At 45.9% G+C, this 24,931-nt stretch overlaps 1 long non-coding RNA gene across 1 annotated transcript; it reads right to left on the bottom strand.

Annotated features, from left to right (window-relative positions):
• Window positions 1-892: 892 nt before the first annotated feature.
• LOC121673985 lies at window positions 893-24,470 on the bottom strand. The gene is made up of 3 exons (XR_006019383.1): window positions 24,360-24,470; window positions 3,460-3,627; window positions 893-1,266 (listed from the first exon to the last, which is right to left on the bottom strand). It is a non-coding gene; the product is annotated as an uncharacterized LOC121673985 (long non-coding RNA).
• Between the last annotated feature and the right edge of the window lie 461 nt (window positions 24,471-24,931).

Genomic DNA, 24,931 nt, shown 5'->3' with positions numbered 1-24,931 from the left:
TTTATTTCAGATGTCTCAATATATTACGCATCACCCTTTCACCTCAGAGCTTTGGTTCAAATCCAGCTCTTCGCCGAGGAAATAGAAAACATCTGAAAATATTTAGTAGTCTCATCTCAGTGTCTAATCACCGTCTGCTCTGACATGACAAAACACAACAAACAAACTGGCTTGCCACAGATGAAAAATGTTTACACAAAAATACTCAGGAGTGTAAGAATGAATAAAGACATCTCTAACTGCATTAAAGCCCATGTTGTTAAGTAATAACAAGTAGTTTGCAGATAATCTGAGCTGCACCTGCCCCTCTGGAAAGAAAAAAACAAAAAGGCAGGTGATTTAAAGTCCTCGCAGCCTAACGGGTCCCAGCTGCATGTTTTTTTGTTATTCTAAAGCAGGAAGATGTGTCAGGCTACAGTGCAAATATTGTCCATGGGCATCACGGTCTGGAGAGCCTAAGCACCTCGTGATTTAGGAATCTCAGAAGAAAACTTTATTGCCGGCAAATCCTCCTGGACTAAAATATATGTACTTTAAGAGGAGCGAGCATAAATAAGTCTTTGTCTTTGCTGGGGAATTCAGCCATTTGGTGGGTGGTGGGGAGGGACAGCAGCTGTCCCAATAGGCTCCACGTTGGGCACTGCAATGGGGCACAGCACAGCTGCTCCACGGGGCAGGGATGGGTTTAACATGCAGGAGAAAGCACAGGAGGAAATTAGCCACTATTCCAAAGGCCAGGAAGGTACAGGATCATCCCCCTGCAGTCATCTCGAATCCTGGATTCAGTTTTGGGCCCCTCATGACAAGAAATTGAGTGATGGGAGTGTGTCCAGGGAAGGGCATGGAGCTGGGGAAGCGTCTGGAGCACCAGGAGTGGCTGAGGGAGCTGGGAAAGGGGCTCAGGCTGGAGCAAAGGAGGCTCAGGGGGGACCTTGTGGCTCTGCACAACTCCATGGGTACAGCCAGGGGGCATCAGGTTCTGCTGCCAGGGAACAGGGGACAGGATGAGAAGAAATGGCCTGAGCTTACTTTTACTATTAAGGGTTATCAGAACTCCACATAAGTAAAAGGAGTGATCATAAAGATGGAGCAGCTCTTCCTCTTCTACAGACAGCTCCCACCTACCCTGCCTGCAACATTGATCTCATCCCTAGACATGATCACACACTGGCTGTTGTCAGGTTTCACCCCACAGAGCTTTGGGGGAAGTGGTTCCATAACTATTTCCAAACCAAAATTTTTCAACTTGCAGGAGCTGACAGGAACCTATATGGGAAAAAAAAAAAAGGTTAAAATTCCTTGCCCTGTCCTTGAGTATCCTCAAATCAGTTGAGTATCAATCAAAATACATTATTTTTTTTCAGGAAGATATTGTAGTATTTCCTTCTGCAACAGCCAAATTAAATACGAATAAATTAACATGCTAAGGTTTCACCATATCCCCTTTGATGCAAAATAACATCTATCCCTTAATTCAATAAATTAGAAAGTATATTTTTTCAAGGGGAAGAAATACCAGTGTAGCTAAGTCTTTGCAGATCTTGGCATGTCTACAATACACAAAGGACAGGCCAAGGAGAGAGACCCATGGCCATGCTGCCTCCAGAAGTCAGGGCTCAGCTGAGGAACCTCTCTGGGAGGAAGATTTGCTCCTCTGGGCACAGTTGAGCCAGGGCAGGTTCTGAACAATCCCGAATCCAATCTAACCCCACTCCTGCTGCAGCACTGAGCTGCTTCCCTTTGCACACACCAGCACTGGGTTTCTCGCCTGGATGATAATTTCCTCTCCATGTGACTTAGACAATACCCAGAGCATTTTCCATTAAGGCTTTCTCCACAGCACCCCTTGGTCTGGGGTTACATTTTATTGTCTCTGCTTCATTTTCCTGCACTTTCCTTCTGCTGTTGTGTTTTCCTTTTGCCCCTTGATGAAATCTCTCTCTTTGCTCACCATATTTAAATTCAGCAATGACACACAAGCTTGTTCACACAACTTCACACCTCTCTGCCCCTGTTACAAACCCACTCTGAATTAATTCCCATTCCAAGATGTGAACACTGTTCCCATCAGCCATGTGTCCCTGCAAGGCAGTGTATTAGTAAATTATTTCTCCAGGCTCTTGATTGACATTGTTGAAAAGATACTTTTCATGCGTGTCAGTCTTTGTGGGGTGAAAATGCTTTTAACATGCTCCTAGGATTTACATGGGCTTCCCTGGGCTGCTGCTGCCAAGTTCAGATGCGGTTGGAACATGTGACATTCTTTGTCCTACTCTTATTACATTTTCCTTTTCATGCAGCCCTGCTACATATTTCATATTTTTCATATTTCTGCCCTGTGATGTAAAGAACAGCCATTTGCTTAATGTCCACTCCAGCATGAGCCTGTCAGATCCTGCTGCGACCGCTGGGCTTTCTTCTCCTTTTCTTTTTTTTTTTTAAATTTTGTTTTCTTTTCATTATTTACCTTCTCTTAATATTTTAGGACTCAGCCCTTCGAAGAGCTGAGCAGATGCCACGTGTCTGCTGAGCCAGGGTAGGAGACCACACGTGCAATCATGGAGAGGGACAAAACCCAAGCACCACATGTTTGCTTCTCTCCCAGCAAGCAGAGATCGGGTCTCATTTCTGGCTCTGCATGCAACAGTCCAGCCCCAGAGCCAGAGCTGGGATGTTTCCAGGATATTTTCCCTCCTTTGCAGACACAGCCCTTGCTGCTCAAGCTCTTCCAGAGCTCCACACCACCCAAGACATTACCATACCGGCGATGTCTCTGCAACCTCATTAAAGAAGCTGCAGCAGCATAATCAAGGACTGGAAGCCTCAGAGCCAGGCAAGGACAGGGGGAGCAGAGAAAGAAAACATCATTTTGCTTCTAGAAGACTGCATTTAGAGCAGAAAATACTGGGAAAAAATGTCATGTTTCTCAAAAAAGCTATTGCATGCCTAAATGTTGCTTTTATAAGCCCAAACTCTGTTTGAAAACAACAAACTCAGGACTGGTTTCCTAAGGTCATGCCCAGGAACGGAATTTTATGAATTAAATGTATCATCCAACATTTGCTAGCCAGTTGTCCACTTCGCTTAAGAAGCTACTTCCTAAATAAAATGTAATCTCTTCACTCTGGATGAGGATCTGTCTTCAAACCACACCACTTTTGCTCCATTCCTGAGAAAGTCTCAACATCCACGCTCAACATCTTCCCCAGTGACTGTTCTGCCATGCTCTCATCCCATTCCGTGGAGCACACCAGGAGACTGCAAATACTAGCGCAGACAGAGGTCATGGTTGAAGCCCCAGAACACTAATTACTAACACTGATTATTAAATATAATCAACAAATCATAGACCAGGAAGGAAAAATCATAATAACAGAAGTATTAAGACATACGCATTTGAATTGAAGTTGATCGTCATCATCACTTGCCAGTGTCCAAAAATAATAAATAAAAAATCACCTGTTTCCTTGGCAGGCAGCAAATGGAGAGCTTTCTTAAATTTGCAGCAGTAGAGTCCACACTCAAATTGTTCTGCTGATGGAAATCCAGCAAACTTCTCCGTCACTATTGCGGGTAGAGGACAGGCCACCGATGGGAATAGTTTCACAATTCTTTTATTGGAAGCATCTGTAGAAACCATAAAACAACAACTACAACAACAGCAACACAAAGCCATGTTTTCTCACTTCTTTCCGAGCAAGGAGGGTGCCAGAGCGATTCCCCACCCTACCCCCGCACTGCATGGTGGTTTCCTTTGTTCATATTTCACTGCCTGGATTCAGCAGCAAGATTTATGGGCTGGTGCTCAGCTCGGGATGTGCACAGGACTGGTCTCCGAGGACCCGGGCTTGGCCATGCAGAATGGGGGTGCAGAAAGGCTCCTGCAGCTCCAGGGAGGGAGAAATTGGAGGGAGGTTATTCTGGGCCAGATTCCAGTGCCTTCCACTGAGTAACAGCTCACCGAAAACCCAGCCCTGGTAGCTAATGAGACTCTTCATGGAGAAATGTTGTCACTCCGTGTCTGCGGGGTATCGCACCCAAGGACACAATGCCTGGATCCGGACCGATGTCCCCTGTGCTCCCTTCCGGTCTTGGTCACCATCCCAGCCCATTTATTCCAACGTCAGATGACTTCCCTGCAACGAAGTGTTCCAGGAGCACTTGCCAGCCTGGCCAAGAGCAGCATTTTAGCGCCTCAAGCTCTGCTGGGACCTGAAGTGGGACTGAGCTGAGTGAATCCCAATGGAGAAAGGGCTCAGAATGTTGGGAAGATGGTTGTGCAAGAGCAGGACACGAGATCCCAGGTGAACATCTTGGCTTAGACACCTTCCCAATGTGGTTTCTGGTAGGTTACAACATCAGTTCTGAGCCACCCTACCCCAGCAACAGGGGGATGTTGTATTTCCTGACTCTTCAGGCTCTTGTAAGGAAGAAAGTCTCCTATTTGAGAAGGGTGGGAGGAGGAGGCCAGGAAAACAAAGCACGGAACAAGACAACAAGCCAGCGGTAGAGCCACTTAGCGCAGCAAAAGCAGTGACCATGTGAACACACAGGGCTGAGGACAAAAATATCCAGGGTCTGTCCAAATCCTAAAGGAGCAGAGCTCCAACACCTCTGGGGAATGGCAAAACCGGGTCCTGTGCGTGCAAAACAGGAGATTCATTTTTGCAGTCTGCTGCGCATGTGTGTTTTTGTGGTGCGTGTGCTCGTGATAAGCCAATGAAAGAAACCCAAGTGAAATACAGACTGGGAAAAACGTAACCTATGAAAGCCACACAGAATCTCTCTCCCCCCCACCCCCGATCCTCGCTCCTTTTCAGTTTGTCTAAATATACCTCAGGGCTTTTTCTCTTGGTTTAAGTGTGCTCTTTCATGGATAGTTTTCAATGTATGTTAAAGTCGCTGGCTGCTGCCAGCTCAGATTTTTGCACTGTGCGTCTCGGCTTTCTCTTCCATTAAGACAAAGTGCTGGCACTGCTCTTTGACCAAGCACATTGTTCATGGTACTGAGCAGCAATTTTCCATCTCTGGCTGTCTTTGGGCTAACCCCAGGAGGAAGGGTGAGCCTGGCTTATTAAGTTCTTGTTTCTCAGAGAGCAGCAACATCTGGAGCGCGGGGTGGGCTGCTGGCACGCCTCAGCGGAAAGGAATTCGGCATGGGGTGAGGTCTGCCCAGCTCCAGAGGTGTCACTGCAGTCAGGTCTGGGGACAGAGAAATAATGAAGCCCCACATAAAGTAGCACATTTCAACCTGTGCTGGGCTGCTCTGAGATTTTGCTTCCTCTGACAGGGAGTCAGGAGGCCCAGGAACCATGTTGGTCTTGGGTTTTAGCATCCAAAGCTGCATTTTGCTCTTCTGCTACACAACATTTTGAAAGCTTGTGTTTCCTTTGATGTCTAACTCAATGCATTACCAAAAATCCAGGCAGATGTAGAGGATGAACACCACTACTTGATTTCAGTGTCACATTTGAAGTTCCCTCTGAGGCACTCCTGAAAACCCATCCCAAACAGAGCTGTCCCCTGCAAGTCACAGTACAGAAACCATCTTTGGCTGAAGACAGGTAGCATTTGCTGTGCCCACCAATGTGGGCATTCCCCCTGACTCTGTTGGGCGTCACTTTGGTCCAGGTGAGATGAGATGTCCTGGAACAAGAGGGTCTGTTGCTTTGGGACACAGGGCCCCAAGATCTACACACAAGACCTCCATATGTTGCTCTTCCACAGCTTCTCACTAATATCCTCCTTTTCCTTGTGCTCTTACACACCCCAGATCTCGACCTTTCCTCCAGCTGAAACCTTTTCCTCTCAGTAATACTGGGGAGTCACATGGAAAAGAAACCTTGCTGGATGGGGCTTTCCAATGCAGTGCTAAGGGACTTTAACTGAACTTCCCCCCAAAATGTTTATGCCTTTGGTCCCCACGTGTGTTTGCAATCCTACTTGCTGGAAAGAGACCACCACCACCGTGGAGATAAAAGCCATGCAGCATGCGACTCCTAGAAGTTTATTTTGGCTGCCAAGCCAAATGTGGAGATAGTCTCTAATTAGAAGTGTTGCCTCTGCAGCAGTGCAGAGCAATAACAACAGTGGAATTTGTCTGAAGCGTGCGCTCCCCTCGCATGGCTATGGTGAATTAAGCAAAAATGTCAAACTCAGTCTGCAAGCAGCAGACACATTGCATCACATTCCATGTTTACTCCACACGGCAGCCTGACTCCAGAGCATGCTTCTTGACGAGCCTTGATGATGTTCATGCTAATTTGGGTTTAAACCCAGAAGATCCTGGGATGTTCCCCTCTCCACCTTTTCAGACTACTGTGATGATGATTAAGAAAGGAGAGTTTCTAGTTAACGCCTGTCATCGCTTAGCTTTGGGAAGATGTGTAACACATTTCATCCAGTGAACCCCAACAGCTGGAGTACACCCACTCAGGGTATTCCTCGTTTGCTGCAACATTTATTTATTTAGAGCTGACTTCTCCAGAAATGTTTAACCTTGCAGAAATATTTGCAAACATCAGGAAGTCAATGTAAAAGCTTTCTGCCAAAATAATACCTCTGCCTGATTTTTTTTTAAAGGCTTTAGACCTTGCTGTAATGTACACAGAAATGGTACTTATCTACAGATGCCCAGGAGTTACAAAGACTACGGACTTGAATGCACAGTAGCATTTTATAGCATCACAAATATACTGCATTTCTCACAGGAAGAACAAAAGTTTAAGGGTTTATGATGTCCTTACTGGGCCTCTACTACACACGGACATAATGCTCACCTGAAAAGTCCTCTTTCCCACTTTTGGTTTTTTTCTGTAGCATTTTTCTCTAGCATACCCCAGCATCAAAAGAATAAAAATAGTTAAGCAGAACCTTCCAGGAATTCTTCAAAAACCAACCTTTTCCTATATGATGACAATGTCACTCTACGGTAAAATGTTCTCAAGACCTACAAAACTTAGAAATAGTTCCTCCATCAAATGCAGGTCTCTGCTTTGAAGCCTGGAGGACCAGACCTGCTCTCAAGAAGTGTGAAGCTATTGATTTCCTCCTCTCTGCCAAACACTGTCAGTACCCCCAGCCCCTTGCCAGAGCACATCGCTACACACCAAGCAGGAAAGAAAACCAGGAGTGAAAACAAATTTGTCAACCCCTCTGGGCCCTTGGCTGGAGCTTCACAGGGTCAACAGAGGCCAAGACACAACTGTAAGATTAATTTCTCCCCACCTGCAAGAATTAGTCTGCTTATTTAAATCAGGCCAAAGAAAAAAAACCCACAAAAAACCTCTCAATGGTCACATACTGCAACATACTCAAATTCTTTTACAAACTAGGGCAAGCCTGGTGCTCGCAGGTGGGCACATCCAGTTACAAACCCAGTTTATCTCAGCTTGGCAACACCTAAGGCAGTGTTGAAGCAGTGCCTTCTCCAGGAACTGCCCCCGTGGTGGTTTTCTCCCAGTTAACTCCAGTTAAAAGCTGTGCCTGAAGCACCTGACTGTGAACAATCATTCCCAGCGAAGTCTTGTGCAAGCAGAACAAACAATTTTCTTCCTAATAAAAGCAAGACCTTCAAGACTGACGGAGCCAACAAGTTAATCAAGTTTCCTACTAAACAGGAAGTTGTGGGACTGTGGCAGGAGGAGTAAATCTGTGTTTTGGCTGGAGAAAGAGTGGAGAGGAATAATACAAATTAACCACTGGGGTTTGTTGTTTATTTGACAGGAAAATACCCTTCAAATGTACCAGTTTGGACAATATCCAGTCTGATAAGACTGGCAATAAAATGAAAGCTGAGCTTCAGAAAAGGGAAGGGTGAAGCCACCAGAGGCATGAGGACCATTGTAATTAAACCAGTCCTGCTATTAATATTTTTTAGGACTTTTCCCACGATAGTTGTTATTACCACTAATTACAACTGCAGCAATACTTGCACTGCAGCAGCATTTGGCTTTTCTGCCCTGGAGCAGGATCTCAGCGTGATGCTCAAATGTGGAGCAAAGTTAATAGCCCCGAGCCCCAAAAGAAGGTTTCTAATATAGCACGTTCTTTTGCAGGAGCTTAAACAGGAGAATAAACTCGCTGCTGGTTCCATTCTTGTCCATATAAACCAGCTTCCACTTTCAAGGACTTGCACGTTTCCCTGTCATCTGATGGGCAATTAGTCCAGTGCATCTCACAATGGTGGCGACAGACCAAATCAAGAAGAGCAAAAAAGTACAGACAAAAATGCAATCATGCCATTACAGCAGAACATATGACCACATTTTGCTTCTAGCTACCAAGCAGTACTATGGGATGTGTGTATTCATGTGAAAATAAACCCAACCAGTCATTGAGATATATACAAAATGGATGATTCATGATAATTGTGACACTGGAATTGCTCGACAAAGAGAGGGAAGAAAGCTGTTGATTGCCAGGCACCTCAAGAAAGACCACAGATACAGATAAATTTAATGTTATAGACACTGTGGACGTGCAAATTTCTATCTGAAGACTAACAGACAGGCCTGTGAAAAGAAATGAAGAAAAACATGCTTGTTAGATTCAGAATAACTGGGGAAAGTTGCACATCCACCAATTCAAAAAGGGTGGGAGTCACCGAGTCGATAAGAAGCCCTCAGAGGTCCTAATGAGCAATACACCCTTTCTAGCCTTAATCCTTTGAAACAAAAAATGGCAGAGAAGACCACAAAGAAAACACATAGATCACAGCCTAATTATGGTCCTTCAGCTCTTTGGGATTTATCTTTCTCCAAATAAGCAGCATTATTGAACCCTCAGCACACTGGGTGACTTGAAAGTGTAAGTATTTGTTGGATCAAAGTACACATTACTTCAAAAGCATAAAATGCTTAGATATTGAAGGCAATAAATCTTCCTCTGTAAAATACATGCATATATAATTTATATGATAAGCTTAATACCGAGATTTTTAGCTTGGCTTCCAAAAGACATGAGATGCAGGCAATTATGTTCCCTTAAGAGCAAGTCCGTCTGTCCCCTCTCAGTCCCAAAGAAAATAACTTTGGAGCCCATTAGCCAATTTCAACCAGTTTTGGCAGAGGGATGGAGGTCTTGAGGGTGTTAAGTTCCCATATGCTTTGTGCTCATAGGTGGCCAGGTAGGAGTGGCAGACTCATTAGAAAGTGCCTTGAAGGAACAGCGTCAGTATGGACACGACCCTTTCTGAGACCTCAGAGCACCCAGAGAGACGTCATGAATCTTCAAATAGGGACGTGTGAAAAAATTCACATCTCTTTAGGCATCAGCAAGTCAGAGCACAAGACTTGAGGATCTCCTGCTGTTGAAACCACTTATTTCTCCTTCTCCTTTGGTCCCAGCAGCAGCTGTGGTGCCTTCAGAGCACCTTCACATCCCAATTCTCCACTCACTGCAGTTGTGTCTTTCCATTTAATGGGAACCCCGCTGCATTTTTATGTCTCAGCTCTCTGCTCATAACTGGGGCTATCTCCTAACATATGGAAACAATTCATTTTCTTTGTCATCGTTTGGATCTGAAACTTGGGTACTCTGAAATGTAACTATACATGAATTTCCCTGAACTAATTACATAATATTTATCCTATTTTCTTTAAAGTAATACTTGCTAGCTAAGAAATTAAGAACTGCATTGCTTATAATAAACTCTGCATGCTACATTGTAATCTAAACTGTACAGTTATATATGGTGAAGAACTAAAAGGTTTGAGTTATTCCCCTTGGCAAACATTTTTTTAAGGATTGCTTAAATAAGCAGTACAGAAACCAGATGTCATTTGGTAAGAGTATCTGAATGACCAAAAATTTGCTGTCTGGGTATTTTTTTTTAACTTTATAAAAACATGAGAAATTCTTTGGATTTATATCATATTTAGCAGCTGTGAAACAGTGCAAACATCTGTTTGTACCTATAGGGAGCTGACCTATGGGGTCCTCATCTCTTAATCACCAAGCAACAAGTCAGTCTCATATACATAGTTTATTGTTTTCTTTTTAGCTGCCTCCTGCACTTCAAAGTTTTTATACTCTCATGTTCCATTATCACAGTGAGAGGGACAGTCCATTCATTACAAGCCCAGATCTGTGCAATAACTGATCAAAAATGGCCATAAACCACCATGGACACAGAAGTGCCCTCAAACACAGCCATAAGCACCTCTAAATCTATCATAAAAATTGTTGCTTCCCTTTGTTCCCTGTATTATTCGTTGTTGGTCTGCTGCTGTGGGTTTTTTTAATGTAAAGGCTGAAAGAAAAGAAGATGAAATGCAACAGAAGTCTCTTTTTATAGCCAATCCTACTGTGGGAAGAGGGGTTGACAAGACAGCTCCATGAGGTCCCATCTACCCTCTTTTTCTAGGTTTCCACAATTGTCAGTTATTATAAGAAAAGACTGCTATCTTCTACAACTATGGAGCATCCCAATGAATCAAAAAGAAGGAAAATGAAGTAGCTTTAGTGGATATCCCCTTCCAAAGAGGTTCTAGTGCTGTGCCTATGCCCAGCACACAGCCTAAGGAAGATCCCATCCTCTGTCAGGAGTCCTAATATAATGCAGGGCATGGGGGGGAAAAGAAACTTATTTGAGAAGTTTTTTGCCCTGTTCATTACCACAACACACATTCACACCCCATCCTTTACTGATTTAGCCAGGAGCAAAATTTTTAAGCCACTGAGATAATCTCTCCACTTTTCCCCCCAATGTAATATTGACCCTGAGACCTCAATTTTTATGCAGTGAGGGAAAGGTACAAACAGCGTGGAAGAAAAGATTTGTGGGCTTTGGACATGGGAGTAGAATCAGCACTCCCAGATATACTAAGAGAGCTTAAGCTACACTCTGAACTAAGGCTGAAAACAAATGGGAAACACTGTATGATTCCATCCCATTACAGTACAAATAAATCATTTCTGGAAATCTAAAACAAATGGCCCAAGCTCAGCTTTATGGATGATCCAAATGCAAAAAAGCTGCTAATTCTAAAAGGCAAATGCAAGTAACCAATTAAGAATGCAGCAAAAAAAAAAAAAAAAAAAAGGAGTGTAACTTGTTTAGCAGGAAGATGTTAAGGCCACAAAAGTGGGTCTTCCAATCACCTTTTTTGGTATTCCTGAGCAAACATTCTTTTTTGCTTACGTTAATATGGAATGTATTATGACAACCTTCTTATGGATATCCATGCCTTTTGTCTATCAGTACTTGCAGATACATTCAAAACAGCTGCAAATATTTTTTAAATTATGTAAAAGTCCCAAACACTTTGAAAAGAATATTAATATCCCTTTAAAACAGCAGTGTATTATATTAAATTAAGGATAGGAATTTAGGGAACAACAAAAAAATGTTGTTAGCATTAACATTTTCACTGCTTTCAAATGCAGTTGCCTCAGATAAGGCTTAGAATTATTTTGGTAACATTTAGAAGCGTTATGGTGTTTGCATATTTAGATGACAAAGCACATAATCACACCTATAGGTTACAAGGAAGGTTTGTCTTCTCAAAGCACAGCTGGTTTTTTAACAGCTATTTGAAAAAATACAGAAATTTTTCTACATATCACCTCTCCCTAACTTTGCTTTGCTTCAATCTGGAGATCAACACAGCTGCAGTCCCATTCCCAGTGCCCACGGAGATGTTCTTTCTCTTAGTGCTGCTTCCTCAGTATTTATCTCTAAATAAAATAAAATAAAATAAAATAAAATAAAATAAAATAAAATACCTTGGAGGGGTTTTTAGGAGGAATCTGGCAAGAGGAGGTATCATTTCTTGCAATGAAACCCTCAACCATCTTCCTGGAATGGCCTTTCAACATCCATGACAAAGCTGACAGGAGGTAGGGGAGTTATGGGACATGAGCAGCTCTATCTGCCCCTTCTACCAAACTCCTGAGGAAGGAAAAACACTGATTAGTGCTTTTCCCTGGCCATGGGAGCAATGCCATGGCAACAGGGGCATTGACACCACTAGAAGATCACCATAGAAGGACAACAGAAAGTGCAGAAGATCAGTGAATGCCCAAGCCCAGGCACAGCCTCTTGCAGGTCCTGGCCAAGGGGCAGAATGGGAAAGTTCTGCAGTCATTACATGCTTCCACACAGCATTTTTGGGGAACATCTGCTCTGCAAAGGCAGGAGGATTTGTGTCTTGACTCAGAATTCAGCAGAAAAGAGAAGGGACAGTGCAAAAGCACCCAGGGGAGCTGAAACACCACGCTCTGAAATGGTTGCACCAAAGGATGCATATGCAGAAGTGACAGCAACTTGGAAATGCATTTCCTGGCTCTTGGGTCAACCACTACATTTAATTTTAATTTTAATTTTAATTTTAATTTTAATTTTAAGGGACACTCAATACATAACTTGGACACAGTACAGGCTGCTTGAGCAAGGGCTTTCCACCATCTTCTGGCTGATTCTTTTCTCATGGACTGCAGTGTCCTTTGATCAAGTGTGTGCAGCTCCACTTTCTCCCTCCCAGGACGGACTAATGATAGATCAAGTAACAGGGAGAGTGAGAAAAAGAGGGAAGGAAGAATAAACCTGATTCCATGTGCTAACTCCATTGCTGGGTACTTGTGGACTGATGTTACTTTCCTTTTTTTTTTTTTTTTGGTAGGATTAAACAGCTAATAAGTACAGATTTCATGTCCCATAAATAACATCGTGTTTGTCAGCTCACTCAAAGAATAATCGATAGTGCATGAGACTTTCCAGTACAACAAAATAAGCTCCTCATTTACTTTTCCCAGAGATACCTTGGAATCCTCCACCTGATTCTGTTCTTACCTAAAATATCAGTTATGTCTCCCAAAAACCAACCAGTGACTTGGTTACATGCAGATGGGCGCCTTCAAAACTTCTGGAAACAAGACCTAAATAACTCCTACATCTGTGGAGGCTCCCTTAAAATTTGGTCAATCAGGACACAAATTCTGGTCAGAAACAGCCTGCAGTTCTTGGCTGTCCCCAACTGCTAATTCCTTGCTCAGGCTTCATCTTGTTGGAGCAGGTTTTGGATACAACTGGCTCGGTGCTATTAGCCCTTCCCTCTTGTCAGTCCTCACTGAGTCAGCTCCTGTTATCCTTGCTAAAAACATGGGAGATTTCTGGTTTGCCCATGTTGAAATATCAGCCTCTGAAATTAATCTCTGATTAATCTGAGGTTTGAAAAATCACAGAATTGAATGGGGACTAGAGATCATCTTGTTCCAACTCCCCTGCTGTGGAGAGTTTCACTATCTCAGGTTGTTCCAAGCCTCATCCAGCCCAGCCTTGAACACTTCCAGGGATGGGGCACATCCACAACTTCTCCAGGAAACCTCTGCCAGTGCCTCAGCATTAAGCCAGACAAAATTAGCAACATCAAACTATCAGATGATTCTTTGCAGTGACCAAATATCAAATCAATATCAAAACTCAGTTTTTACCTGTAACTTTTTAGCTATTCAATAAAACTACTTTGCTCCTTCTGCTCTGCTTCTTTGGACAGAGACAAAGCAACATATTCAATGCAGTATTACTTTTGCTTTTCACCTTTACTTTCCACCTCATGGGCGGTGCTTATCAAATCTGCTTTTGCACCTGTACCTAATTTAAAGGTTATAGTTCATCCCTTAACCCTACTAACACCACCCAAGAGCCACAGCAGCAGTATTAACTTAGTGGTACCAGGAACTCTGCTCTAAAACCTCAATTAAAAAATTTAAAAAATATTTCTAAGTAATGTTCATATATATAATTATAGATATACAATTGTAGCTATAATATCTTATCTATTGCATGTCATATTTTATATATTATCTACTATACTTTTTATATTATAATATATTATCTATAATATAACAGATACATATCTCAGCATAGAGGCACCATTTTTGATACAACAGACTCCTGTCCTGGGTTTCCCCTGAGCCAACCTCCTTCATGTGTGTAAAAGCATCATTAGGATGCTTTTTGGGGGGCATCCTTGGAAGCCCCAGTGGTCACCACCCTCCCAGAAGGAGCTGAAATTTGCTGTGTCTGCATGTGGAAATAGCCCTGCTATCTGTGCCTGTGGTTACCTGGAAATTCCAACAGACAATTCCACTACCCGCTCAGCTACCAATTCTTGCAACCTGTCCCTGCCAAGAAAACTCCAGGAGAAATAAAATCCCCTGAAAACCTTGCTCACAATGCTCCAGCTCAGAGCTTGGCAGCTGCCTTCCAAAATTAAGTGATTAAAGTAGTGCTAATGAGACATTCATCCCCTGCACCTTTTTCTTTAAAATAAATCTGCAGGGCTCTGCATTACAGGTGCATGCAAAATTGCTTAAATAGACATCTTGGAAGCACAGGAAATAAAAACAAAGGACACTCTGGCAGAAAGTTCCCAAAATACTTGAAAATGTAACTGAAGAAATAACTCTTGTTTTTGGACTGAAATCTGCAGACCTTAGCAGATGTGTCCAAGCTAAACCAAATATCCAGAGAACTGGATCTCCTTTCTGATGAGACATAACGAAGAGCACTGCACTGGCAAGGAGACAGGCTGGAAGAACCCACTGGTCTTTTCCAGCTCTGACTTCCGTGATAGCTCGGAGTTATCCTTAGGCATTGGCTTGATCCATCAATGAAGTTACTTATTGCGAGCCCAGGCCCCAGGGCTGCCAAACCTACATCCATATTGAACTGGAAGCATTCAAGCATTCATGGAGTGAATAGGATTACAGGATACTCACAGACGAGCATGTGCCTCTGTCTTTGTGGGAGTGGAAGCACTGGAAAGATCGTGGAATAAAAGCGGGGTTAAAAATCCACTCAAGAAGAGGAAAACTACGGGGAACATTTTTTTAAATTTTTTTTTTTCTAATATTTTAGAAATGCCACCATGGAGGCGTCAGCTTAAATTATTAGGGAAAATACTAAGGCAAATAAAGAAATGGCATTCCACAGACCTGCATGGAGGTGTAAAGGGGATATTTTCAGTGGGGCTTTTTTTCAGGCCCTGCTCTAACAGTAGCTGCCATTGTATTTGCAGGGCAGGGTGTCAAATCTGCTTACAGGAATTTTAGCTGCTCTACTTTGCAATCCTTTCTGTTGCAGGGCCCTGCTCCTCCGAAGGTGAAGCCTACAGCAAAACCCTTTCCCCCAACAGCAATGGCAGCAGGAGCAGGCCCCAAGTTTGTAAATACTAACTTCTTTCGAATGTCAGATTATTTACTCTCTGCTCTTCGAATCACCCAGGCCAAATGGATGGGGGCCAAGTTTGTTAACAATAGCTCTTGGCTGGGACATGCTGTAGCAAAGGTTAAATCCTGTTTGCCTTATTCCAGTGTGGAGTCCCATCGACTCCACCACTGGCTTTGGGAGGGCAGTAGGCTTTGACACCAGGACCTGCCCCCAGTTTTGCAGGATGCAGAGTTCCCTGAGCGACCCATGGGCACCGTGCTGGAGCCTCCAAGCACAGCAGCAAGACCCACCACGATGAGGGGCTGAACCCCAGCCAGAGGGGGTTTGTAACCATCAGGCACAGCCGTTGCTGCCACACCACTCAGACACATCCATTCGAGCCTTCTCCATGGGGTTGCAGTAGCCATGGTGAGGATCCCAATGAGAAAGGAGATCACAAAATCCCAGAATGGTTTGGGTTGGAAGGGGCCTTAAAGACCAACTCATTCCAACCCTGCCATGGGCAGGGACACCTTCCCCGAGCCCAGGTTGCTCCAAGCCCCATCCAACCTGTCCTTGAACAGTTGCAGGGATGGGGCAGCCACAGCTTCTCTGGGCACCCTGTGCCAGGGCCTCCCCACCCTCACAGTCACCAAACCATTCCTGCTTGTCTTGCATGTCTTCATGAGACACCCCTCTTTGCAAGGTCAAGTCTTGCCTCTTCATTGATCAATCATGCACCATCAAGCAGAAGAGAGCAGCTGCCATTTCACCCCAAATCTCCAAAGCCACACCAAGAAACAAGCACTGTCTGGCATGATGGACACCCCGAAACACCCTCAGCATGGACAGAGGAGTTGCCTTTCCCAGAAGAATCCTATCTCCGTGCAGCAAGGTAGGAACAGCACCCTGCAGGCCTTCCTCAGTCTGTGTATCATCCTCCTCTTCCTCCCAGCCCTCTTCCTCCCCACTGGTGCCAGTGGTGCAAAACATGCTGATCCATGAGGGCACAGGGTGTGCTTTGCCCGGCGTGACCCGCACAGATGGCTTGCAAAGGAAGCACTCGCACAGCAGAGCCAAGTGGCCACAGGCTCATCCAGAGACATTCCTCTCCTGATTAGGAAGGTTGGGAGGGAGCCAGGGGTGGGTCAGCGATCTCCTTCCTGTGGCTGCAGCCATTCCTGCCATGACTTGGATCACACCTCTCGGAGACACTCTTGGGTCGGGCACGGGAAGTTCACGGCGGCAAACTCGCCGGCGGGGAAGGGGGAAGAGCACTGGGATGGAGGGGAAGTTCACTGGGGTTCAGCCAAAGCTGGGTCCGGAAGAACAGAGGTCTGATAAAAAGGAGAGAGGAATTGCAATGGACATGACCGCCAGGGACTCCTCATCCCTTCTCCAGTCAGCGCAAGGTGATGGACACATCGAGAATGAAGGGAGCAGCTCCGAGCAACCCACAGCTTAGAGAGCTTTGAAGAAATGAAGGTATAGACCTACCACCACACCTCACCTGGATGAAAATCAAAATCCCCAGGTCGGAGCACAATATTTCTCATCTCTTCTGGCATCCCCAAAGCAAACCGTCCTGCTGAACTTGGACAGGTTTGCTGTGCTGCACACACTGTGTGCTCCACAACACAGGAAAGACTAAACAAATCTCTCCAGGCAGCCAGGGTCAAGCCATACCATTTTTATCCCCGAAGCCAAGGAGGAGAAGATTGCACTTCCTAGCAGGGAAAATAACGACGCAGCAAAATGAAAAAACAAGGGAAGCATTACTCAAATTATCTCCACAGCGAGTGGAGGGATGGGAGTCCAGAGAACAAAGAGATCAGATGACCAGATGGGACAGATCAAGCTGACCGCAAAGCCTCTGTCCAACATTTTTTGACAACTGCTAGAGCCATATGTTCATGAGGATTGTGGAATAACTGGGAAGGGTGTGTGGACTCGGAGCGAGCCCGACCGCACTCAGAGCTGCGTGGCTGTAGGGTGTGAGCCAGGGAACCTTTGGGGTGTGACCCAGATCCCAGCCCTGCACCCTGTGAAGGGAAAGGGGCTGGTAGATCATTTAGCTCACCTCATGACCGGCTCTGGCCAGCCCTTCTCCTGTGTTTCCTGGTGTTTGGTCCACCTCTAATGAGCCATGCTCTGGGGGGAATTCTTAGGTCATTTATTTTGCATCATGTCTGCTAGGAGAGGTAGCAGGACTATGGCTAATTAGGAAAGCAGACAGATAACACTGAACAAAGCCAAGGACAGAGGGATCGTGTCTGGGCACACGAAGGCTGGGAGTGACCCTTTCTGCCAGCTGCCCCATGGACCTGAACACCAACACTCCTGAAGGGCAGAAGCTGTGCATCCCAAATGGCCCATCCTGCCCTTTGGGCGACGTCCCCATAAAAAACACACTTTCCTCATTTATTTTGTCAGCTGCTCCTTTTGATTACTTAGCACATTCCAAGGAGTGCAAGGAAATTCGATGGATGACGTCCTGCAAAGTAAAGGTGACAGTTTTCAGGAGTGAGAAGTAACGGCAGATACCTCTCCTAGGGATGTGCAGGGACATTCAGCACTGCCCTGAGGCAGTTTGTCACCCACTAATCAGTGGGTCTACTACACACAGCAGATTTAGGACACAGGACCAACCAGCCACCATGGCAGGCAATAGTTTTTCCCTCTAAAATTGAAGCGGAGAGAATTTAACCCCATAATATTACTTAATTTTCACCCTGAGATGAGTGATCAAGGGACTATTTCCCATTGCAAGTTTTCAAACTGCCCCTGGTCTTTGAAAGAGCCTTGGAGTCCTTCTACAACCAGAATAACACTAATAACTTCCAGCAAAAGAAGTAAAACAAGTGCCAAAAAGCCCCAAACATGGGCAGGGGTGTGCTCCTGCAAAGCATCTGCTGGGGACCCTCAAGATGCACCACAGCAGCCCCAAGACCCCTCTTGCACCCCTTTCCCCACCCCCCCAAAGCCCACATAATCCCACACCATTCACTAGATCCCCACATGATCCACAATTTTCTTTCACCTCCAAGAGACCAGACTGCCCCTCCATTGGCAGATCCAGCCTGTGCTCTGTGCTTTGTGCTTTGTTGTAACTCCCCAAAACTCCTGACCAGAGAGGAAAACACTGCAGCTTGTTTCTCCATCCTAAGGGCCTGCAGGTGTTTTGGGATAGTGCTGCTGGAATTTATATCCCACAGGCTGCTCTTAGGCAGTGGTGGCCAAAAGCTCAGCAAATGTCCATGGACTGAGGCCCTGGTGCTCAGCAGCCTCCCAGTGCCACAATCTCCCAACTCTCCTGCACACAGTGAAGAAGTGAAACCAGAGGAGGCCATGAAGATGATCAGAGGGATGGAACACCACTCCTGTAAGGAAAGGCTGAGGGAATTGAGATTGCTCAGCCTGGACAAAAGAAAGTTCCATGGTGAACTTTTTGTGGCCCCTCAGTACCTGAAGGGGCTACAGGAGACCTGGAGAGGGACTTTGGACCAGGGCCTGTAGTAACAGGACAAGGGGGAATGGCTTCCCACTGACAGGAGGGAGGGTTAGATGGGATATTGGGGAGAAATTCTTGGCTGTGAGAGGGATGAGGCCCTGGCACAGGTTGCCCAGAGAAGCTGTGGCTGCCCCATCCCTGGAAGTCTTCAGGGAGTGGTTGGACGGGGCTTGGAGCAATCTGGTCTATAGAAGGTGTCCCTGTCCATGGCAGGTGAGTGGAACAAGATGATCTTTAAGGTCCCTTGCCTTGACTATTTTAGGATTCTATGACTCTATGAAGAAGAAGAAGGGAGAAACCCTGTGAACAGAAGCATTCATATTGTGACTCCAACACTCTGGAGTCAGGGACAGCAGAACAGCCAAGAACTCCACAGGGAGGGAGTTTCCCATCACTGTGATGGGAGCGTTTCCCCTCGCCAGGACAGCACATCTGCTCCCCAGAGCGGCCACACTCCACGGGGGCTGCACCCACGTGAGGAGCCCATCCCTCCTCTCTGCCCAGCAGCACTGGGAAGGGGCTGGCTGCACTTCCCCATCCTCCTCCACTCCCAGAGGGCAGTGAGATTTCCCGGGAAGATGGGAGCAAGAACCAGGTTAGGAAACACCATGTGAGCCCGTTCCCTGCTGGATAACATAAACAGGGCTGTCGGACACAGAGAGTGCTGCCAGGCTTTGATCAGAGCCAGCTGCACAGCTGGACTCTCCCCACGACCATTGTCCTGCTCCCCTGCCCTGTCCCTGCGGGGGCCTCGTCCTTCTGCTGGGAGAGAAAAGAAGATCTCATGGCTTTGCATCTGACACTGGCAATTTTGGGATGTGGAAGAAATAATTCGGGTTATTCCCCAGCAGCAGCTGGGAGAAAATGACTCCCTGCTTTTGGAGCTGAGAGTTCCCAAGAGGAAAATGGTGCCTTGGGTTTAGGGAATTTTGTGGGCATTTGAGCTCAAATGTAGCTCATTTATGGCTTTTGTCCACCAGCAGAGCCAGGGAGCTGGGGTAGGATCTTCCCATTGGCTGAGCTGCTCGTGGCTGAGCCTTTTCCCCTTAGATCACTTCACCCAACCTGGTGAAATGATCCAGGTAAAAAAAAATAGGAATTTGGGGAGTGTAACACTTTTTACAGGTCTGGATCACCCCAGAGATGTGGTTCATGGCCCAGCCTGCAGGTGGTTTCTCATCCAGCAAGGGTCAGTGGGGACATCACATCTCACCTCGCATCCCACCCAGCTGCTTCTCATCCTGTCAGGAATGGTGCTGCTCCATTGTCCCCTGGGATCTGCAGGGGTTGGGCTGATCCTGGCAAACACCCAGCTCCTGGGATCTGAGCACTGAGGGAGGCCAGGGGATGTAGTTACAGCTGCAGGGACATCCCCTGCCTATGTGCCAACAAGAAGCCTTACAACAAGTAGTCATTTTTCACATCAAGTTTTCCAGAATTCTCATATTTTCCTCCCTGCTACCTTAAGCTCATTTTGACCTCACTATTTTTTCTGGTTTTTACTAAAAGCTTAAGTCTTTCACCTGTTATAAGGCAACCACAGCCTTATGAGAGACAGAGTGAATAAATTGGCTTTTTTTGGTACAGGATTTGTCCACAACTCTGCAATCCCTATGTTATGGTTGAGAGAAAAGTTGAGGCTGGAAAACACCAGCATTTACTGCAGCAGTCTTTTTCAAAGTAGTAACAGCTCAGTGAAGTGGTTAAGAGTTTACAAGGGTTTGGAAAAAATTACCTCCTTTTAGTAAGTGTTAATTATATGACTAATTAAACAGAGAGGAGGTTGAAACACTCTCCTAGTCATAACCTGTGTGCTCCCTGCCCGCTCCTTGCGTGACAGAGAAAACAGGGAATGAATCCTGTTTGGCCTTCATGGCAGGAAGTGGCTACTAAACCAGCTCCAACTTCTAATTTATTTACCTGGGAAGCTGTAGGGAACTGTTTTAAAATTGACCAGTGTTCTGCTACTTAAAAAAAAAACCCCAAACCCACCAGCCATTCAGTAAAAACACATTTGGAACAGCCCAAGTTTTAAGTAAGAGATATAAAAGGCCACTTTGTTTATGTTTTTCAGCAATGGTATGTTGGCTTCTTTTTTTCCTAAATGACGGCGAAGAAAAAAAACATTATGTTAAATCTCTTATCTCCACACAAAGTGGTTGCAGCTATCATAAAACACACACATTGTGTCATTTCAAAACACAAATGGGCTCACGGTCAAACATTCTTCAGATTACCTCCTCTTTTCTTTTTCCTTTATAATTTTGTGGGCATTAATACGTTTCAGCATATTCAACCGAGGTGCTTTGTTCCTCCAGTGAGGAATTAATCACATCCTTCTGGAGAAGCACAAAGAAACCACAGGGTCAGAACTGAGCTGCAATTGCTGCAAAGGCCCCCATGATGCCCAGTGCTGTGGCACCAACCTGTACCTGATCCCATGGACTTTTATAGTGCCCAAAAGTGATGGGAATGGGGCTGTGATACAGAAATCTGGGGCCAGCAACAAGATCCAGAGCTGGTCCAGAGCTCTGTTTGACTGCAGGCAGCTCATTTAACCTCCCTGTGCCCAGCAGAATAAGTTAAAAAGCCTCCTTCCACAGGGGATTTCATTTCTGTCCAGTGGGACTATATCTCAAACCCTTCAGACCTGGAACCTGAGGACAAAACTGCTCTTTTTGATGATTCCAGGATGATCTGAGCTCACCAGGCTGCCACAGGCGAGCTGGCAGGGAGGACAGGCACTTCTATCCACCGCCTTCTCCCTCCCCACTGCCAAAATCCAGGCTCACACATCTGGCCAGCTCCCACCCACCTGGACAGGTCCTGCTGTTTGAGGGCAGGGCGTAAAACCCTGGGCCAACTCCAAGGAGAGAGTATCAGCCAGCCCCAACACGGGGGCAGCTCAGCCAAAAATTAGGCTCTAAATATAACAAAAACATGGGAGGTGGAAAGCAAACAGTGCCTGTTAAGGTGTGCTGTGCCTCAGAAGGGTACGTGGGAGAGGTGACAGCACAGCTGCAGGCTGCCCTGACTCACTGAATGTCCTGCAAGTCAAGAAGAAAATTCTGCCAGCACAGCCAAAAGGATATTTTTGGCACACAAAAGGATGCTTCGGCAAAGCTCAGCACTCCTGATGCTGCTGGGGCTGTTGGGTACCTGCTGGCCACCTGAGCAAAGGGAGGGGTGCCCCATTTTCCTGGAGCCTCCACAGCTCCTCCAGCACGTTTCCCTTGGAGAGGTTATGCACCCCAGAGTCCTCCTCCATCTCAAACTCCCTCCCAGTGCTGTTGGAGACCAGTTTGACTCAGAGATTTCCGTGATGCCTGCTGGTTTTACTTCCCACATCCTGCCCCATTTCAAGGTGACTCAGACAGTGATGTTTGAGTCATGTTTGAAGATGTTGAACCCAAGGGATGACGCTGAGATGGCCCAAAATTACAGGTGGATTTTCCAGCCCTCACTCATGAGTGTTTCCACCTCCTCCCCTTTCTCTCTCCTTTTTGTTGCTTTTAAAGGCTTGTGGCTGCAGACAACTGAGAAGAGGATGTCGTGCAGGGACATGACAGTGGGTGTTCCTGGGAGAAGTGGCGGGGGGGAAGTGGCAGTGCCAGCAGACTGGAACTCCTCCCTGGGCAGGTGCAGGTCATTGATATTTGGCTGGGTGAAGCAGCCATGAGGTGTTCCAGCCTGTGAGGAGGCAAGGGAGAGCCTTCCCCTCCCATACACCTGCAGCTTTTTTACTCCACAGTGATTCTTCAGCCTCCATTCACTTCCAAACAATGTCATTAAAGAGCTTCCAAATAAGCATCTAATAAAGGAACAAGCAGGAAGAGTGACGAAAACTTGGACGTGAAAGAGGTACTTAGATTTTTGAAAATGAGGAATCAGAGGAACAGAAATAGTCAGAGTTTCTGACCAGTGGCACCTGGCCAGCACACATGACCAGCCACCACCAGCGTGGCCAGTCAGCTGGTACCACTAAAGTTTGTGCTATCACAACACCCCAGTCTCACCACAGCAGAAGCAGCCTGAGGCTGTGGAGATCTTGAGCATTGAGGACCCAAATCCACCAGAAACCAAGATCTGTAGGCGGTTTGAACCCCAGAATTGATCTGCATCCTCAGGGTTGTGCTCTGCTTTGATAGTTTGGTGAGCTTGAAGGCCTGGTACCACCACAGGGACACCTGAGGGTCAAACAGAGACAACCAAACCACACTTGGCTTGGGGAAAGGTTTCCTCCTCCTGCAGCAGTGGGAACTTAGAGGAATCACAGAATCATGGAATAAGCTGAGCTGGAAGGGACCCACAAGGATCATCAAGTCCAAGTCCTGGCCCTGCACAGCACCATCCCCAAGAGCCACACCCTGCTCCTGAGAGCATTGTTCAAATGCTCCTGGAGCTCTGGCAGGCTGGTGCTGTGACCACTTCTCTGGGGAGCCTGTTCAGTGCCTGACCACCCTCTGGGGGAAGAACCTGTCCCAAATATCCAGCCTAGACCTCCCCTGACGCTACTCCAGGCCACTCCCTGGGTCCTATAACAGGTCACCAGAGAGAAGGGATCAGTGTCTGCTCCTCCTCTTCCTCCCATGAGGAAGCTGTAGGCTGCAATGAGTTCTCCCCTCAGTTTCTCTTCTCAAGGCTGGACACACCAAGTGCCCTCAGCCGAACTGAACCCCACAGGTCTCTGCCCACCAGCAGCCAGTTGGATGCTGCCAGACCCCATCAGCAGGAACCAGGACCAAAGGCTGGAGAGAGAGTGTCCTCTCCAGGTGACTCACACACACCTGCCCTAAATCCATGTTGGTGGGAATGCAGGACATGACACACACTGAAACCACTGTCACTTTGCAAATCCATCCTTCCCTCCACCCTGCCAAACCCAAACTCTGAGCTGATCCCCCAGAGCCAACTACCCCAGAGAGAGTCAAGAGCGAAGAGAGTAAATGAACAGCAGGTACCCAAATATTCGAAATGTAAAAGGTTAAAAGCAACACAGACTGTGAAAACAAAGGCTTGGACTTCAAAACAACCTGAAAGCACCATTTCAGGGAAATTTCTGAAAGTGTTTGTTACCGCTAGTGCCACGAAAGCGATGGATTTAAGGAACTTGGACGTGCTGCAAACAGGCTCTGTTTGCTGGCCGTGAGTCACCCGCTCCGAGCGGGCATGGCCAGCAAACAAACCCCCGGAGCACCACACAAACACTGATAACACTTGCACCAGGCAACAGCCACAGGACCTTTCAGCAGCTGAACTAATCTATTCCCACTGCTACGCTGCGTTACTTCAGACACAAAGTGGGGAATTATTTTTTTTTCTTTCCCTGCTAATTAACATTTGTTCGCGCACAAAATGCAGAGGCCGGTGCCAAGCGGACATACCTAGATAGAGCCTAATATTAGATTTCACAAAAGCATTCATCCTGTCTAAACAAACATCCTCCATAGAGTGTTAACCTCAAAATCTTTGCCCAAACAGATGTTCCCACCGCGGGCATGGCTCGGCATCGTTTCCTGGGATGAAGCGAAGCCTCTACATCCATGACCATCCCCAATTAACCCAGGCATCGACAGGAAAACACACTGTTATTTTAGGAAGCTTTGCAGAAAGCTTCCTTTCGAATTTAAAACCGGATCAGTCATTATTTGTCTCTAGCAGAGGCTTCGTTTAAGGTCTGTTCGAGTTACTCACTTTTTGTTACAGCCACAGACAACGTCCTGCTTTTAACAGTGGAGAAAATTCGCTGGCAAATGATACAGGGTATTGATTAACCAATATGTGGTTCAGGTCTGGTCTAACAGGCAGGAGGCTGAAATGGGAAAGCAAGTTTTTTAACAATTTGTTATACACGGTAGCAAGAAAAACAGGAAGTAGGTGTTTATTAGCAGTTTCCAAATATACCAGCCAAAATAAAACTCCCCGTGCAGTCTGAGGTATTCAAAATACAGCGACGACCAGAATTCCTCAGATTATAAGAGGGTAATTAATCACAAACAGTGTTCACAGACCAGTGATTTGGAAACTTCCTTTTTATTGAAGATCTGGATCAAGAGCAAACTTCAAAGCAAAACTAATTGATCTGAGATTCATTGCGTCTGGGCGATAAAGCAAAAAAATAAAATATCATTCTGACACAGCCAGGTCCGTGGTTTACATTCATCCTGCCCTGACAGCCTGTAAAGCACATTAAAAAGCCGTTTTTCACTGAATGCTATAGCTCTGACCTATTGCAACATAAAAGCTATTCATACACGGGAGACTGT

Source organism: Corvus kubaryi, unplaced genomic scaffold (genome assembly GCF_017639235.1).
Source record: "Corvus kubaryi isolate FWS band 111438036 unplaced genomic scaffold, C.kubaryi_AGA036_p1.0 66, whole genome shotgun sequence".
Lineage (NCBI taxonomy): Eukaryota > Metazoa > Chordata > Aves > Passeriformes > Corvidae > Corvus > Corvus kubaryi.
This window is presented reverse-complemented; position numbering and strand designations above follow the sequence as displayed.